The sequence below is a fragment of the Oncorhynchus kisutch genome, linkage group LG5, assembly GCF_002021735.2.
Source record: "Oncorhynchus kisutch isolate 150728-3 linkage group LG5, Okis_V2, whole genome shotgun sequence".
Lineage (NCBI taxonomy): Eukaryota > Metazoa > Chordata > Actinopteri > Salmoniformes > Salmonidae > Oncorhynchus > Oncorhynchus kisutch.
In genome coordinates, this window is record NC_034178.2 from 60,915,314 (window position 1) to 60,921,849 (window position 6,536).

The window sequence follows — 6,536 nt, forward strand, 5'->3', positions numbered from 1 at the left end:
AGAGAGAAAGAAAATAGAGAAATAAGAGAAAAGTAAAGCGTGTAATAATAAAAGTAATAAATACACAATGAATAACTTTGCTATATACACGGGGTACCAGTACCGAGTCGGTGTGCAGGGGTACGACGTAATTGAGGCAGATACGCACATATGGTATATATACAAAAGTATGTGGACAGCCCTTCAAATTAGTGTATTTAGCTATTTCAGCAACACCCGTTGCTCACAGGTGTATAAAATCAAGCAAACAGTCATGCAATCTCCACATACAAACATGGGCAGTAGAAAGGCCTTACTGAAGAGCTCAGTGACATTCAACTTGGCTGTCATAGGATGTCACCTTTCCAACAAGTTAGTTCGTCTTAATCTTAATGTCTTAAATCTTAATGCTACAGCATACAATGACATTGCAGACGATTCTGTGCTTCCAACTGTGTGGCAACAGTTTGAGGAATGCCGTTCCTGTTTCAGCAAGACAATGCCCCGGTGCCCAAAGCAAGGCCCATACATTAATGTTTTTTCGAGATCGGTGTTGAAGAACTTCGGTGTTGAAGAACTGGCCTGCACAGAGCCCTGACCACAACCCCACTGACCATCTTTGGCATGAATTGGAACTCCAACTGTGAGCCAGGCCTAATTGCCCAACCTCACTAATGCTCTTGTGGCTGGCTGAATGGAAGAAAGTCCCGCAGAAATATTCCAACATCTTGTGGAAAGCCTTCCCAGAAGAGTAGAGGCTGTTATAGCAGCAAAGGTGGGACCAAGTCCATATTAATGCCCATGATTTTGGAATGAGATGTTTGATGAGCAGGTGTCCACATACACCTGGTAATGTAGTGTGTACAACTAGAAATAAAGTGACAAATTATAATCAGTAGCAGCAGTTTATGTGATGAGTCCAAAAAGTTTGTGCAAAAAGAGTCAATGCAGATAGTTAAATAGTTAACCAAATAGCTTTCCGGACTAACAGTCTTATGGCTTGGGGTTAGAAGCTGTTCAGGGTCCTGTTGGTTCTAGACTTGGTGCATCGGTACCGCTTGCCTTGCGGTAGCAGAGAGAACAGTCTATGACTTGGGTGGCTGGAGTCTTTGACCATTTTTAGGGCCTTCCTCTGACACCATCTGGTATAGAGGTACTGGATGGCAGGGAGCTCGGCCACAATGTTGTACTGGGCTGTATGCACTACCCTATGTAATGCCCTGCAGTTGGATGCCAAGCAGTCAATTGTGGTTGCGATTGATATCTCTATATATTTCGTTTTCATCATTTTGTAAGTAACTCCCCAAAACTCATTCATAAAACGTTTTAATTTCCAAATGTACTACACTCTAAAAATGAGGGATTCAACTGGAGTTCTTCTAAGATCCTTAAAGGTCCCCGAAGAACATTAGGGTTCTTGACAATGAATAACAACCCCAAAAGGCTATTCAAAGAACTTCTTAGGTGGTGGGGTTCATCGAGGAACCCCCATTGTTGCTGGAGGTCTTCAGGGAACTGAAAACGCTCATGCCAAGTTTGAATGCGACAACAGTTCGGTTGATGTTTGGCTCTGAATATGTATTGAAATAATGTATATAATAATATAAAATACTAATGAATAACGAAGAAAATTATGGTCTTCTGTGAATAGCTTCCATAACGTTACTATAGCTATAGTTCAGAAGAATTAACGTAAATATTAGAAAACCGGGTTTGACCGTTGGCATTGTATGAGCTACAGTACAGTAACTTTAGCTAGCTAGCTAATGTTATGTCCTAACTAGGCAGAACTAGATTTGTATTATTTCCTGAAGTATATTCTCTCCCATATATTGTATATCGTTTCCATGAAGCCAACATGGCTTTACACTCTTTAAAGTAAGTTTCCAATCTAGAGCAGTTCTCACTTTTGTGAGAATTAACTAGTTAACGTTAGCTTCGTTGACGTTAGCTAGCTAGCTAACCAACTAACTAAGGATGGTGACATGTCCAGACAAGATGTTACAACGAACTGAATCGTCAATGGAGGTCTTCCTCTTTATATAGCCTGGTACAGCATTCAATACTATTAACTCACAAGGAGGCATAACATTTAATGTACAATACTATCCCATTTTGGAAACATTACATGTATGCCCCCTTGTGAAGAGAAAATGAATAGCTTAGGTGGTAGCTGTAGTTGGGATTCAAATGTATAATGGTATTAATACAGTGCCTAGACTACCTCTTTTGTATATATGCATGCCCTTCTGAATCCAAACACAGTATTGCCACGCAGCAAAATGTTGCGTATAATCTTTCAAGTCAGCCTGATAAAATACTGAAGAATTTGTGTACAAAGATAGCTTGAAATTTGACATTAGACCTGTATGGCAGTAGTTATACTGTATGGCAGTGCTGTATTAGCAAGTGCTTTCTCCAATATGTTCTTCTATTTTGCATTCAATTATATGTCGATGCAATTTATCTTTCAATATTTATTTAATATATATATATATATTTTTTTTTATGCTTGTAAGACTATTCTTTGACACATTTTCTCTTCCTTTGAAATTATTATAGGAAAGAACATGGACACAATGCATTTGGGATCAAGAAGAAGGTATGGATATGTTGTAGGACTGCTGCATTTGAAGTGTACATTTAACCCACAAAGCAGTCAATACAAACTGAACTCTATTAGCAAACAAATGTGTGCAAATTATCTTTCAGATCTTCGCAGAAATTAATCAAGTCCATGTAATGGATATAGACAAAAAGATAATTCAAGGACTATCAGAGGTAGAGACGAGGCAGGGGTGAGGACATCATCCTTGCTATTTTGACAGTCCCTGTAGGACAATACAGAAGAGGTATTTGCTCTTATTCGTTCCATTTCTCTAATGTATTTTGTAATAAAATTAGCAAGTGTAGTAAGATCATTGCTTTACCTTACTAGGACTCGAGACCACAGCAGCGATCCTGCTCTTGCCCTACTTCTTCAAAGAGGACCAGAGTGGCCTTTGCACAAATGATCTGTTTCTTCATAAACATAGGTGTGTATGCTTTTAAATAAAACTACTGCTGAACATTTGTTATGTTCTTTGTATGTGTATTCATCTTTTCTTACTTTTGTTGACACAGGTTTCACCGCTCTTCACTCCTTTACTGCACATTGGCGGAAATCCATTTCACCATGAGAGTGAAATCCCGCTGGCCTTTGATGGGGAGAACATCCACGCCCTAGAGGACATCCCCATGGGACTTGGGGCTCTGTTAGGGCTGTATTTTTTATTTTCCCTTAAAATTCCCCAAAATGTCAGAAAAATACTTATGTTCTTAAGTTACTGTGTTAAGACAATTTGTGGTGAAGTTACCAGGGCCGGTCATAAAGATGACAAACTTCCTAACATAACTAACTGGTTGTTGGGCAAGTGGTTGTTAGACACACACACACACACACACACACACACACACACACACACTAAAGCTAAAAAATCTGTATTTAGCAAGTCTACAACCATAATAAATAATACATTAACTTTGTATAGTGCTTTTCATTACATTTCAAATGTTTTTTAATAATGATGTACAATAAAAACAACATACATTAAAAATGAGTCATAGGTAAACTAACAACTAGTAAACTAGCAATTTTGTAGTGTGTTTTCTTTGGTAAATTGTTTTGTAAATATTATTTCACATTTGTGGTGCCACTAAATAAACAATTAATTATTTAATATTGTTATTATTTTTAAAATATGCAGATGCAGATGAATTAGCTACCTGACCCATGAAAAAAGTCACAGCGGGGCTGATGGAAACAGGATGTGCCGATAGAATTGTAAAAATACCGACAGACAATTTGTTCGTTCGACATGGTGGGATCTTTTTGTGTCGGCAAAAGTAATTATGCGTGAAATTGCGGTGGAAACGGATTTATGCGCAAATATTGATACAGTATAATAGGCTATACCTATCACGCGATTATATGTTGTTTGGTCCTCCCTCTACGACTCCGGAAACTATGCAGTTTATTAGGTTACAGATGAAATAAATGATGAACTTTACAGTGTGGTAAAAGTGCACGTGATGAGCTTGATGCTCCTTTCCAATAAATATCAAGGGTCTTATTCTGGTGACATGTTAATGGTTGTGACTGCCGTTTGACAAATAAAAATAATATGCTCTTATCCATAATAATCTCATCGCCTACCCGCACACATCTGTTGAGCAGTTGGCTAGAGCATGTGTCAAGACCACAGTGGACACATTCTCTATATAACGCAAAAAGTGTGCCTGTCAAAACCATCAGTAGAGTTGAAAATGCGATGGAAACCCATTTAAATTTTATTTTTCATTCGGTACATGGGAATTTAACCGCAAACGTTACGTTGATGTGCAGGATGTCATCCCGCACTGACTTTTAACAGGGGGGGGGGGGGGGGGGGGGGGGCGTGGCCACCAGGACACAAAGGATCCCACACCCCTGGGAAATCGGACATTACTTTTAAAAGAGTGTTGCCTTTTTTTCTGGGCTCAGAGCCAGGTCTCTAGGCTATTGTGCTTTGGTTTTTCATTGTTGTACTTCGTTGTTTGTAATGTTACATCTTCTGATAATATCACTACAGGCCTACATGCAAAGCTCCAGTTTCTTCCTAAAACCCTGATTATTTTCTCTTATGTACAGTTTGTTCACCCATAGCCGCAGGAAATAGGGGTGTTTTAAACATTTCTATCTATCCTATCTATTTTTTTAAAAGTGTGCACTAGGCCTTTATTATTCAAGTATGAGTGGAGATAAATACTAATCAACAGAGCAAGGAGGAAAATATCCTTTCCTCCTCCTCCCCCCCATCCTCTTGTCCTGCTTCTCTCCGATCCTCCTGTCGTCCTCTCTCCTCCTTCCTCCTCTCTCCTCGACCTTCATCCGCTCCTCACTACCCTCCTTCTGTCCTCCTCCACCTACTCCTACTGTCCTCCTCCACCTACCCCTCCTCCTTCTGTCCTCCTCCCCCCTCCTCTCCTCCACCTTCTGCTTTCCCCCTTCCTCCTCCAGCTCCTTGTCCTTGAGGCGGACTTTGCTTATTTTTTCAATACGTGTCACTTTGCATGCATCAATGACTTTAGACAGTGGTATGCAAGTGCCTTTAAATGTGTATGTTCTATGTTCAGTTGAAGTCGGAAGTTTACATGCACCTTAGCCAAATACATTTAAACTCAGTTTTTCCCAATTCCTGACATTTAATCCTTGTAAAAATCCCCTGTCTTAGGTAGGTTAGCATCACCACTTTATTTTAAGAATTTGAAAAGTCAGAATAATAGTAGAGATAATTATTTCTTTCAGCTTTTATTTCTTTCATCACATTCCCTGTGGGTCAGAAGTTTACATACATTCAATTAGTATTTGGTAGCATTGCCTTGGGTTAAACTTTTCGGGTAGCCTTCCACAAGCTTCCTACAATAAGTGCATTTTGGCCCATTCCTCCTGACAGAGCTGGTGTAACTGAGTCAGGTTTGTAGGCCTCCTTGCTAACACACTTTTTCAGTTCAAACCCACACATTTTCCATGGGATTGAGGTCAGGGCTTTGTGATGGCCACTCCAATACCTTGACTTTGTTGTCCTTAAGCCATTTTGCCACAACTTTGGAAGTATGCTTGGAGTCATTGTCCATTTGGAAGACCCATTTGCAACCCAGCTTTAACTTTCTGACTGATGTCTTGAAATGTTGCTTCAATACATCCACATAATTTTCCAGCCTCATGATGCCATCTATTTTGTGAAGTGCACCAGTCCCTCCTGCAGCAAAGCACCCCCACAACATGGTGCTGCCACCTTCATGCTTCATGGTTGGGATGGTGTTCTTCGGCTTGCAAGCCTCCTCCTTTTTCCTCCAAACATAACAATGGTCATTATGGTCAAACAGTTCTATTTTTGTTTCATCAGACCGGAGGACATTTCTCCATTTGCAGTTGCAAACCATAGTTTGTATTTTTTATGGTGGTTTTGGAGCAGTGGCTTCTTCCTTGCTGAGCGGCCTTTCAGGTTATGTCGATATAGGACTCATTTTACTGTGGATATAGATACTTTCGTACCTGTTTCCTCCAGCATCCTCACAACATCCTTTGCTGTTGTTATGGGATTGATTTGCACTTTTTGCACCAAAGTACATTCATCTCTAGGAAACAAAATGTGTCTCCTTCCTGAGCGGTATGACAGCTGCGTGGTCTGATGGTGTTTATACTTGCGTACTATTGTTTGTACAGAAGGTACCACGTTCTTCAGGTGTTTGGAAATTGCTCCCAAGGATGAACCAGACTTGTGGAGGTCTACATTTTTTTCTTCTGATTTCTTTTGATTTTCCCATGATGTCAAGCAAACAGGCACTGCGTTTGAAGGTAGGCCTTGAAATACATCCACAGGTACACCCCCAATTGACTCAAATGGTGTCAATTAGCCTATCAGAAGCTTCTAGCCATGACATCATTTTCTGGAATTTTCCAAGCTGTTTAAAGGCACAGTCAACTTAGTGTATGTAAACTTCTGACCCACTGGAAGTGTGATACAGTGAATTAT

General features: G+C 39.9%; 1 long non-coding RNA gene across 1 annotated transcript; it reads left to right on the forward strand.

Annotated features, from left to right (window-relative positions):
* Positions 1 to 1,142: 1,142 nt before the first annotated feature.
* Positions 1,143 to 4,151, forward strand: LOC116374099 (uncharacterized). The gene is made up of 4 exons (XR_004209912.1): positions 1,143 to 2,581; positions 2,692 to 2,831; positions 2,918 to 3,014; positions 3,103 to 4,151. It is a non-coding gene; the product is annotated as an uncharacterized LOC116374099 (long non-coding RNA).
* The last annotated feature ends 2,385 nt before the right edge of the window (positions 4,152 to 6,536 follow it).